Consider the following 13703-nt stretch of genomic DNA (forward strand, 5'->3'; position numbering starts at 1 on the left):
TCGAAATCGTGGACGACAATTCGTATCCAAACATGCATACACACATACTAGATATATCTATACACACATATACACATTCATTTTTTTATGGTATACCAAAATGTTCAGAAGGCCTTGAAACTTATAACGAATCATTCGAATCGGTTGATCCGTGCTCTCGAAATCGTGGATGAAAATTTGTATCCGATCATACATACATACACACTGCATACATCCACATACACACACATCGATTTTTTCTAAGGTATGCCCGAATGTTCAGAAAGCTTTGAAACGTGAAGATCGACAAAAATCAAAATCGAATGTTTTACGAATCATTCAAATCGGTTGATCCATGCTCTCGAAATCGTGGACAAAAATTTATATCCAATCATACATACATCCATACATACACACACACACATCAATTTTCCTTAAGGTATGCCAAAATGTTAAGAACGCTTTGAAACGTAAAGATATATAAAAATTTTATTCTCGATTTATTTGCGATTACTATAACTTACCCTACGGGAAGTGAACTAGGTGCAAGTGTCATTTTAGCCTAAGTCAAGAAGCAAAAACATGCAATATTTGCTATAATTAACTCTTAATTATTTATTAATAATGTTTAAATACACTTTTGATACAAATCATATCATAATGAAGAAAAAATTTTGACTTTAAAAATGTACAGAAACTATATTTATTCATCAAATCGAATTTTTTAGATTATAATTGTATTTAAATTTTAATAGTTTTATTTATATTTTATCACAATTAGTATCGGCATTTCAGCATCAGCATCGTTAGACCTGCCTTTGCAAAAATTTATTCAATTCTTCATTACGTCAATACAAGTGGAATGTTTATTGTATTACTCCAATCGGGTGCTCCGTTCTCTCGCAAACTTAATTACCATTTTTTGCACTTTTTGCACCTTCGGCTCCGAAACGGCTAAACCAACTTTTTCCAAAAACTAATCAGGACGTCTTCTTATCGGGTTGAGTGGAAAGGGCGGAAAAGAAGGGACGAAGTATATCATGCACAGAACATCACCGACGACGCATCGGAATAATAAGGTTTTTGTTATTAGGTCGCTTTTTGACCGGATGATCTGGACGTATATGTGACATGATAAAAAATATTCAAATTTAATATAACAGACTAAATGGAAATACTACATTACAACAAAAATCATAACTATCAAATCCAGAGATAAAGAATTTTATTGAATTATCAGCCATTATTCAAAATTAGAACTCGAAAACAAAAACTTGATTTATAAAACGATAATAATTCATATCTGGTCATAGGGCATAGAGCTTTGGGGTTGCTATAGCAAATATAATGTAGCATTGGTAGAACAGATCTAATCAAAACTACTTAGAATGATGATTAGCACGATGATCTGAAGATGCTATTTATAAAGACTTTATGAAAACAAGATCCACTAATAATCATCATAAATTAGACTAGTGGAGCGTATGGTATCGGACAAATTGCTGGAACTTCCCGTACCGTAATTAAACATTCAGGAAATGAAAATAATAATTGTTTTGAAGATTTTCAAATAGACTATTTATTATAAATACATGCTGTGAACTTATAAGTGCTTTTTAAATTGGGCGATGAGCGTATTTTATAAACAACTTATGTATACGTTTACAAGAGTCCATTTTTTTCTAAATTTGATTTTTTAAAGAAGTTTAATTTTTGTTGGAATTTAACAAAAACGTTTTCTTTTTCAAATATTTTGAGAATTTGAAACTTTTTGAAAATATTCGTTTTTTTTAATTTTTGAAATATTCTCAAATTTTTGTAAGAAATTAATGACTGAATGATTTTTTAATCATACGAATCGGTTATTCCATACTGTCAAAAATGTCGAGGACATTTGTTCGAACCATATAAATAAACTTCAAAATTAAAAATCTTGGTACGGAACCCAAAAAAATTTCTCAAAATGTGTACACATTAATAAAATCTCTATAAAATATCTGATAATTTAATGTACATATGTCCAATAAATATTTTTGACCGCCAAATGGCATTTTTAACTTATTTTTATTGAGAGTCCATAACCGCAAGACCTGCCTTCCCAAAAAATTAATCAGAACGGGTCTCCTTATCAATACGAATTGAATGTTTTTTGAATTATTCAAATCGATTGATCGGTGTTCCCGAAATCGTCGACGAAAATTTGTATCCGCACACACACACACATACATCCATTTTTTCTAAGGTATGCCAAAATATTCAGAAACTTTTGAAACGTAAAGGTATATAAAAATTTTCATTTTCGATTTTTTTGCGATTACTATAACTTACCCTACGAAAAGTTAATAATAAATGTAATTAAATATCATATCCCAGTGTTCAATTTTATTAATTCAGTTTTTATTATTTTCAGACTGGAATCCAGTACCAGATCTATAGAAATAAGATCTCCAAAGGGAGTGATAATTGAATCTAGGGCTTCCGATTTGAAATTTGAAAGTCTTAGTGATCTCGCCATACATTCTGTGGCAGGAAAGGTAATAGATCCATAGATCGATCAACTAAATAGCTTGAATAATTAGTACTACAAAAATCCATACACAACCAATATTTATTATACCAATTCCACTCCTTGATCTATTAAATAGAATCAATATCTATTATTACCTCTAGATTCGTCTGGAATCTCCGGATGTCCGGATACCAAATATCAGGACTGCAACTCCATCTCAGCCAACAAGTCACAGAAGACAAGAAGATGACCGAACTGGTGGCAGATGGCACCAAGTCTACCAATTGTGCGCCTGTGCCAACGGAAGACTATTCCTGGCACAACCTCATGGACTGTGCGCTGCCAGGGACGACTCTGATAGAATCTGCCGATAGTTAGAAAGAGAGTATTACTTAATTAAAGGATAAAGGACAAAGCCTAGTCATTCATATAGATCTGTATTACTGGCACTGCACTTTGGGAGTGAGGTAAATTGGATCCACAAGTCAACGACATCATTAGGTGGATGCCAATACGTAAATAACTAGAATTGATATAATGACTTGATCATTGGATAAATATTTGAATTATGATTATTGGCGTAACTATACCAACCAATATTTTTGAAGTTTTTATATGCAAAGTGCAGTGCAAGTAGTATAGGTCAATAATTATCAACCTTATAAAAATATTCAATTAATTTTTTAAGTCATTAGTTTGCTTTCGATTTTGTGACTTTACATACATGTATTTTGTATGAAATTGTAAATTGAGACATTATGCACAACTACTCAATTTCGTATTTACTATTAAAATTTTTAAAATTTTTAAATAAAAATTTGATTTAATATTAAATTTGAAGCAAGAACAAAATTCTAGTATTAAACAAAATAATAATTGCGAATTCAATCTAACTTAGTTGGAGTAGAAATTGATACTGGTATAAAATAATTGAGTTATTATGATAATTAAACAGAAATAATTAACCTTAAATATAGAAGACCATTATTTTACTTTTATATTTAGTTCTTTAGTTTTTACTTTTACTTCAGTTAAGCCTAAGACGTGCTACTTCAAATATTATACTTTATTGAAAAATTATTTTAATTTGCGTTAGTTTTGAGAAAATAGATCACTATAATAGTACAAGCAATTTACAACATTTTTCGAAATTACTTCAGCAATTTGGATTTTAAATTTTGTTTATTTATATAATTTGTTCGCGAATTTAAAACATAAAATTAACTAACAATGGCGCTTACATATAGATATGAATACAAATCCGTATATATTCGTTAATTCAATTACATATCGATAAGTAATTTTATCATAAATACAATTTTTACGTTTTGTGTCCTGCCCTCTCGTACTTGAAACGATTATGCAGAGTGTCATTGCCTCTCGTACTAAACTAAGGCATTTAAAAGTGTTCAAACAGCTAATAAAATGTTTCATTTTTTTTTTGTTTTCAAAATCTATGTTATGTAAAATTTCAAAACAAATATAAGGTCTAATTAATTAAAAAAAGAGTGTGTGAAAGGTACACACGCGATTGAAGTAAAACTTTTTATACTCGTCTCGAATGATCGCATCGATAGCCAGTGACGAATCAGTATTTGTGGCGTAACGCAATTCCGTTGCATTTTTCTCGCACCTAAAGAAGTTTTACTTCAAAAACCTGAAAATTGCAAGAATGAAAGATATCACGTGACAAAACGATCTAGTCCAATCACATCAACTCGTATTTGTGTCTTTGTGGCATAACGCATTTCCGTTGCATTTTTGCTGAGTTACTCCCTAGTCGCGCCTAAAAGGCTTTTACTTCAAAAATTTGAAAATTGCCAGAATGAAAGAAATCACGTGACAAAACGATTTAGACCAGTCACATCAACTCGTATTTGTGACTTTGGGGCGTAACGCATTTCCGTTGCATTTTTCCTGAGTTACTCCCTAGTCGCGCATAAAGAAGTTTTACTTCAATAAAAACGATTATTTTATACTCATTCATTATCAATTTATACAGTTTTTATTGACAATGTCCCTACAAATTCAAGACAAAACATTTTGAGCAGCCTTGATCAAAAATAAAGATTCAGAAATATAATATGAAATTTAAATAAATATTCAGAGATATCTTATGAACCTATAGCATTATATTGTTTTTTTAGAAAATTTAATATTTTATTTTTTTTCAAATCTGCTAAGAATTGAACAAATGGGCATTTTTAGTTTTTTCAGAAAAAAAATGTCAAAAAATATAGAAGTATATCCTAATTATTTTACCCGAAAAATTGATATTACAATTTTTGCTTCCAATTAGCAAAAACATTTAAGACTCAAAACTAGTTTAATGACCTGGATATAATTTATGTTTATTTATATAAGATATAATTTACTTAATCAACATACTTCAGTAGTTAATAATTAATTATTATTTATATTAACACGTTAATCACCATGTCAGTCATACGTATCTGACACTAAGAAGTTCTACATGGTTTGTCTAGAAAAAAGGTATAAATATAATAAAATAATTAATAAACGGCCATATCAGTCATATATGCGTAACATAAAACAATAGTGTTTCACCAAGGAATTTTATCAAAAACAATTTTTATTTATATATTTTTAACTAAATTAACGTGTTAATGAACATTGATGGAATGTATATACTAAATATTGTTTATGGTATTGGACATTGAAATTAAGTTTGTAAATAAATGCTGAAATGTGAAAAAGTAGCAACATTAGCATATAATGCTTATGCCTTACTCAATGTACTATTTATTGTACAGGTGTGAAACGGAATGATTATATCAAAAATGTTTTATTGAAATGCATTTATATTAATTAAAATTTGTTTGCTTACCTTGTTCCAATTGAAAATCATGTTGCTTAACATATATAACATTAATGCTTTTTGTTGTATTTAAAAATGATAAAATGATCCTTCCTCCTGCAAGCAGAAGAGCAAAATGCCACTGTCTGCCAGATTTTGACATCAACATAAGGTGAGAAATATATTTCGAATATCGACATTAATTTCGATCTTGCATATTGCATATCTTTTTAATTTTGAATATTCTGTATAATAAATTATCACTAATCTTTTTGTACAAAAATAATATATAATAACCACAAATCTTATATAAGAAATTATAAATTCTTTTATCACATAAATTAAATATTGATAAAGAAATTGTAACAAAATTATAAAAAATAATATTGTAAATAAGTGAGATACATATATACATATATTCAAAAAATATGTAAAGAATTTGTAATTATTGTCTATATATATATAAATAATGTATAATGCAAATAATATATGAACAGTTATGTAATGTAGTTTTTTATTTTAACATTTTTACCAGTAAATATGATATTGAAAATATATGAAAAAATCATGAAATGTTTCAAATTTTCAAGATTTTAATATTTTAGGTTTGGTACACTTTCATGTGTTACGCTAATTGTGTTTAAACAAATTAGTTCCCACGTATCTATCTTTATCAATCAAGATATGGCTTGAAATTGGTAAAAAAAACGCACTAGGACATTTTGGACTAACTTTTACAACTGCATCCTCGCGTTGGATTGAATATATTAGTTATTATGTATATTCCGCGGATTATGTGTAGGTAAAAGTCATGCCGTGCGCTGCTCGGTCCTCCTGGTGTGCGTGTCAGCGTTCAGTTTCCATATTTTCGCCTGGATGGCGCTGAGCCGCTGCTTTAGAAAGTAAACGCGGACCTCCTCGTGATTCTCGGACCCGTGGGCAATTCTTAAGGCAGACATAGCAGTACGGTGGTTGTAATCGGTAATATAGAAACATTTTAACAGCTACATTACAGATAACGTCAAAATATCCTACAAATATAAGTTGAATTTTATACAATTTCTTCCTGCACTAATTTAAAATTAAAATGCATACTTAACACATTTAAATTATTCGAAATATATTTATATCTTTAAATATCATGGAAAAACAGCATAAAAAAAGGAGAAAATCAACCAGTTACAGAATAGAACAAAGAATTTCGATATCACCACGATATCACCTGCGTACTTTATGGTAGTTATTCTTCTTCCTCCAATTGAGAAATCTCCGTTGCCATAATCGGTGACATGTATCATACTTGCCGCACTCTACCTATTTCAACGTTGTTTATATCTCCCTGGTGCAATCGAACCTTCAGTTTCTGCCCCATATACAGATCTGGATCAGCCTGCGGTCTTTCCAATCGATGTGAATAGAATTTAAAATTACCATAAGTATACTCCAGTTTTCCACTTGACTCTATCAAAGGCGTTCTGCGAATATATGAAACAGCAAATGTCCTCATTCAAGTCGAGACATCTGTCGGTCATTCTTCTCAGTATCCCAATAAATATTGCAGAGTTCATACTAAGACATGATAAAAAGTATAAAATATTTTATACAATATATCTTTAAACGTTAAAATGCCGGATAATATGACGCCATATATCTTATACATACGTATTGTAAGGTCTATGGATGCCCACATGATATTTTTTATTAGTAGTTGCCAAAAAAACATAATAAAAAACAAAAGAAAGTATATTGTTGGACCTCCAAGCCGAAATTAAATAATTTTTTTGACAACTTGTAGAAGGTAAATGTCGTTTTTCATTGAATTACCGAAGTAGCAGCATCCATGAATCCCCATCTTGGTTGCTCACCTCATCGCAGTCACGATTCAGGAAAAACCAAGCGAGAAAGGCTCACCGACCTAAAAGCGATCGATCGGAACGTCAAATTCTATCTAACCACAACGCGTAAAAACGAAGAAGCTTGACAAAATCCTGAAATCAGTGGATTTTGCTTGAAATCAGTGGAGTAAATTCAAGTCCTACTTTCTTAAACTTTCCGAAATCCTATGCCTGATCTTAGAAAATTTGCAAATATTATCTACCAGAGAAGAGCCAGTAAACATTCGATCGATTTTCATAATCAGCATGGTGAAGGTAGTAAGGCTTTTGAACCAGCACCAATTATATCAATCGTCTTTATGTACATTCTAAATATGAAACAATGTGGAGTACTTGTACCATTGTACTTTTTAAATGTAATAGTTTTAAATTGTTTTCTTGCATTTATTTAAAAAAAATCGAAAACAATTTCAATAAAATAAAACAAGTATTTGAACTTTAAATAAAATTTATCTTTATTATTAGATATTGTATGTCTTGATATTAAGTACGCGGTAAAACTTTTACACTAAGTTTACCCCTCTACCAGATAGAGAAATTAACTTGTTATAAAAATGTTAAAAGGATAGTTTTATGCGCAAAGTATTGAATGTGTTACTTTTAAAACTATTTGATAGTGGTAAATCCAATTTTGTCGGAATGTATGTTTCGATTATAGAGCCGATTATGCCGTGAAATAGACCAATATTGTGTCAAGGCTATGTTACGTAGTGCTTCTCATATAAAATGGTACTAAATGTTTTTTTTTAGGTAAAGTTTGCTATTTGAAACGCCCGACTAGCAACCACATGGTATTTTGACCGTGTTTAGTACGATTTTGTATGAAAAGCGTTACGTAACAAAACCATGCCATAACATTTGTCTATTTTATGTAAGAATTAGCCCTTATATATTTAATGTAGGAATTGCGAACTCTATATCGTGTATGTCCGCCCTAAACCAGCGGCCACGTTGTTGCGACCGCCGCGTCCAGGTGCGCTGTATTGTCTATAGTCGAGCTTCGTACCTGCGCTTTTTTCTTGTGTAGTATTTATACCTATGTATCTTTGACCGAACCTGCACGAAGTCAATACCCAACGCGTACGCAATTGTTCGTGGCTTTCCGTCAGTTGAATAACGGGCTCTGCAAAGCCGCGATCAACAACAGGGCCAGTTGACGTCGCCTTCGCAGCCAGTGTTTTGCTCAGGTGTAAATAGCTAAATACACATATCAATTGTTATTGAACACTCGCTGATTCGATTACAGGAAGGATTTTATATGAAAAACATTTAGTGCGTAGTGTGTATTATGTGTGTTGATTGTTGAAAACGAAATTGGAAATTTTTCAAACAATTAAAAAGATTGTTTTTAAGTGATTTGTGTAAATTATATACCTGCTTGTCATTTGGATCTTAAACCAACAAAAAAGGTACCAGCAAATAAAAATATAACTTTAACATTAACCCATTTTTTAACACACAACGTATACTTAAGTATCTTATACATACAGGTGTATGAAGTAATAGTAATTTATACTAACAAACTGCCCAAGTACCATGATTTTACCAAGCACTTAGGCACTTCAGTTTATAGTGCTACTACTAGTACAACATTATTCTATTATAGTGCTACTATTAGTAGCTATTCTGTCATAACTTTTGATTTTAGTTTGTTTATCACCGGAATAACCTGTGTATGATAATTTAAGCATCTACGTCTTCTACCATCGAGTTATAAAATCAAAAACCTTGGCTAAACTTCATGCTTATAAAATTAGTGTTTAATAAATATCACATGTTAGTATACGCTGTCAAATTTTATATACACGTTTATATTACTATGTAAACTCGTATGTGGTTAAGTATCGCTTACATTGTATGCAACCTACTATGCCACTTGTTGGAGCTTGTAAAGAATTTTATGTTAGAAATTCTTAGAAACTTTAAATTTAAAAAATCTGAGATTTTTTATGCGTTTTGAGCATTTAAATTTAAGATAATAAAGTCATTGTAAGTGTTTATTTTATTTTTGCAAAAAGGACATAAAATAAATTACTGTTAATGCTAATAATTGATTATAAGTTTTAATGGATATAAATGAATAAATGTAATTATTTTGCGTTTAGTGTTCTGTTTTCGAAGCTTTTAAATACATAAAATTATTAACAATAATGAATTATATCATGAAGTTTGTGCTTACTTAATTTAATCTTCTAAAAATTATTCAATTTTTGTGATGATTCGCAATGAGGAACAATCAAATTTTCTTTCCACTGAAACACAGCATCATATTTATTTTATGAAGTTGTGGAGATATCAATGACAGTATTGAAACTTAACCTGAACAGGTGTATTCGTATGAGTAAAAATTCTCCACACGTAGCGGTTTTGTTTATCCCATAATTGTATATATATATATATATATATATATATATATATATATATTCAGTTATATTAAAAATGATGTATTTCTTGTCAACGTGTATACACAGTGAAGAAGAGTCGTATAAAATCTTGAAAGCATTTTTAGTGGGTGACCTCATACAACTGACATTACCAATGTCAGCACGTTCAAAAGCATTCACAGATTGCGCATTATGTATTAGAAAAAAGCAAATCGCAGTTTTTCAATAATTTTATACTTTTTTTTAAATTTGAAGATCTTACGTCTTTCAAATGTCATTGGCAACGTTCAATAAAGTCTTGTGTTTTGAGATCAGAATAATTTATTTTAGCACTCGTAATAAGTGTATTTATATAGACAATTTTGTAAGTTTATCTAGTATTACCGACGTGATTCAAAATTTTGTGCTTCAGGATTTCGTACCATTAAAACCGTTTTTGCTTAAATAAAATGCTGTTCTCTATATCCATGTCTAGAAACATAAGATGCGTGCGCATGGTTATGTTTGCATATATTGAATGACAAAAAATGCTTAAAAATTCACATTACGTCCAGAAATAAAATAAAATGAACTTATATAGCTAGAAAATATGTTTCGCTGTAAACTAAACTTTTTAGAACATTTTGGAAAAAATTCATATTGGAAAAAAATTCATATTGGAAAAAATTTCCTGCAAAAAGTATGAACAAAGCGTTAAGAAATATTTTTTTCATAATTTAACTTTATTTAATTAAAAAACGACAATTATGGGGTTGCCCAAATAATTCGAGTGCGGAACCCAAAACCACATTACCGCTATATGTATAGGATAGAATATGTTATGTTACTAAAATAAATATGATGCTCTATATTATGTATACACACATAATTGTACCACAGTAAATTATAATGAACTAGTGTTCCAAATTCTATGTTAATAACTATCTAAGTATCTTGTAAAAAAGCGCGATGCACAATATGTACTTAAACAATTCTATTTACAATAAAAATAGATTCAACTGGCATTTACATGCTATACGGTGTTTACATATGTGAAACAAGTTTAAGATGCAAGGTTTGCGGAAGATGTTATTAATTTAAATGTACTTGGCTATTGTAATTTAAAAATTCAAATTTTGGAACCATGTCACCTGTATGGGAAAAAGCAAGTGCATGGTCAAAGTAAATTGTACCTTTTTTGAAAAATTGATACAGAAGCTCATAAAATAGCACAAATAATTATTTTAAGCTGAACCTAATCGTGTGTGTTAATAAATATCTCTTAATGTTTTTATTGCGATCAGGAAATGATTATTATACAAATAAACCGTGAAAAACTCATACGACAAAGAATTGACTCAATAAACGAGGTGGAGATTTCGGGCTTATATAAAGATAATCCACGCCATATGATTTTATTATATACTTTTGCCATGATTTTCGAAATTTACCTAGAATTTCTAGTTTTGTTTACCAAATTGTTTCAATTACTCTCATTTAAAATAGCTGCATTTTTGTCCGTCTTTACACGAGCATTAGTCGAATCTTTGTATTGCTTGTACGCCAATGAATAGTAAATATAAACACGAAAATTCCTAATTAGGAATATATTAATATTTTAAATAAACATTTGAACATCATATTGATTTATTTAATCCATTTAATAAAAACTCAAAGCACTGAATACAAATCGAAGTTTTAAAATATGCGTAGAGCAATAGCAACTATTACATTTAATTTTTCCCTCGCACAGCCGCATAAATCTAAAACCGGTGTTCTGTAAAAATCTCATTATATAAGCGGTTTCAATCTAGTTCTGCCGTATATGAATAGAAAAGATATTACAAATTCTTGTACTATACGACAGGGATTGAAAACTCTGAAAACGGAAAAATTTTACAATAACTCTATTAAGGTAAATCAAAGTATTGAGCAAGAATAGGCAACAGTAACTTATGATTGTCTCACTTTGCAAATTGTTTTTCAGTAAAAATGTAAGAAAATATCGATAAGAATAATAAAGTCTTGTATATATAGGGAATCACAAATCAGCGAATAACTATTGCCTCACACCTTTATGTTGCCTACATAGAGTACAAAAATTTAACTTTTTAAAAAACTTCAAATAATATATTTTTCAAATTTTCAATACCAATTACGAATTGATCATGATTATTTAATACTTTATATATAACATTTTATTAAAAATGGAATTGTTCCAGAAATATGCCACAAGGCACAATGTAATGCGTATCACGACTAAACAATCAAATTGATTGATGTATTATTATTTTAAATAAACGTTATTAATAACTTTGTTCACACCATATCAAAAATACAATTTGTAGTTATATTAGAAATAAACACGTAATTAATATTACAATTAAAGTGTTTTAAAACAATAATTGGCCCTTCAAAAAATCAAATCAAACAAACAAACTTTATTAACATTGCATTAAAATAGTATAGTTAGATAAAAGTATTAGATTATACAGTACATTTTTATTTTAACATCATATTAAATTACTTAATACATTTAATGAAAATTTAAAGCACTGGGTACAAATCCATTATTTCGAACATGTTGAAGAAAAATTGTTTACAATATATGCAGATATAAAAATATTTTTTTTGAATATCGAAAATAATTCGGATTTTAATTTTGATTCTATGTTAAATTCTAAGTTTCTTCATTCAAACTCCGTTTCATTAAGTTTTGTTTATTTCTTTTCATGCAAACATATATGAAGCTTCCGATTTATAAGCTCGTATATTTTGTCTATAAAATACGAACAATAAAAGTTACAGTATTTATAATACACATATTTGAAAACATTTAATATTCTTCGAGTATATCATTACGATACGAGAAGTTCTAGCAATTTGCCTTAAGGTACGATACCATACACCACTAGTTACATATAAAATTACAAAATTTATATTTTCAGATATTCTTTGATTCACCGAGCTTAAAAGTTTGACTTATAATCTTTTACACTCGTGTAATAGGTTGCCAATTCAGGCAATACGCCATAGGCTATCATTGCACACATAATGTTTTTGAGTATTTAATTTTAATGAATGTAATAAACATAAAATGACAAGTGTATGTCAGATTATTTCATAAGTATTATATGTGCAGAATTATCGCACGCGCTTGTGAAATGCGATTGTGCGCTTAAAAATTCACATTACGTCTAGAAATAAAATAAAGAAAACTCAAGTAGCTAGAAAAAAATTCCGGTGTAAACTAATTTTTTTAGAGCATATTGGGAAAAAAATCGTCTGGCAGAACATTGAAAAGTAAAATGCCTTTTCTCTTGCTTATTTATGTCCGTATACCTTCATTATGTAGCCCTACAAAAAGTATGAATAACGCATTAGGAAATAATTCATAATTTAATTTTCATTTTAGTATCTACCATATTTGTTGATTTAAAAATAACCATATACCACAATAAGTTAACTATATACTAAATAAGTTATACCACAAACTAACTTTGAAAGCTCGGTAAAGAGAAAAGCGCATGAAGCCCATCATGCGCATGAATGGGCCCTTATATTACTTAATTTATGGAATTATACAATTTTTTCTGAATTATACCACAATATCCTCAAATAACTAGCTTGTTATCAAAATAATCCAAAAATTATAAAATAGTCATTTCCTGTTGACAACTACTCTGCAGACTAAATAGGGGCCGTTCAAGTATTACGTAAGCACTATAGGGGGCGGGGAGGATACTGATTTGCTTATTTTGCTTATTTTCGGTAAGAAATTTGCTTACTTTTGCTGACAAAGGGGAGGGGGGGGGTAAATAATTGTAATAAATCTGCTTACGTAATACTTGAACGTCCCATATAGTCATATTATTGGTATTTTTCTTGTCATAGAACTGCAATAAAAATGTGTAAAATAAAATATGTATACTATTTGCATCATCTACCATCATCTAATAATTTATTGTCAGCATATAATTTTAAACTTATTTCTATGAAAATATTAAATACCTCTATGTCTCAATGGAAAGGCTACGTTTGAATTTGATTGACGCTATGAATTTTGAAAGGACTTCATTCAACGCCATCAAAATATGCAGTAAAAGGTTCTCAGATTAGATTGTCATGTTTTGAAATGT

General features: G+C 29.5%; 1 protein-coding gene across 1 annotated transcript in view; it reads left to right on the plus strand.

Annotated features, from left to right (window-relative positions):
* Positions 1–8469: 8469 nt before the first annotated feature.
* Positions 8470–13703, plus strand: part of LOC113375079 (unconventional myosin-XV) — a 157526-nt gene continuing 152292 nt past the window's right edge. The window contains exon 1 of the mRNA XM_026615027.1: positions 8470–8610. The gene's annotated coding sequence lies outside the window, so the exon portion shown is untranslated. The remainder of the gene's footprint in view (positions 8611–13703) is intronic.

This window comes from Ctenocephalides felis, unplaced genomic scaffold, assembly GCF_003426905.1.
Source record: "Ctenocephalides felis isolate EL2017-DRISC unplaced genomic scaffold, ASM342690v1 CF-g0.4_SCAFFOLD_01886, whole genome shotgun sequence".
NCBI lineage: Eukaryota > Metazoa > Arthropoda > Insecta > Siphonaptera > Pulicidae > Ctenocephalides > Ctenocephalides felis.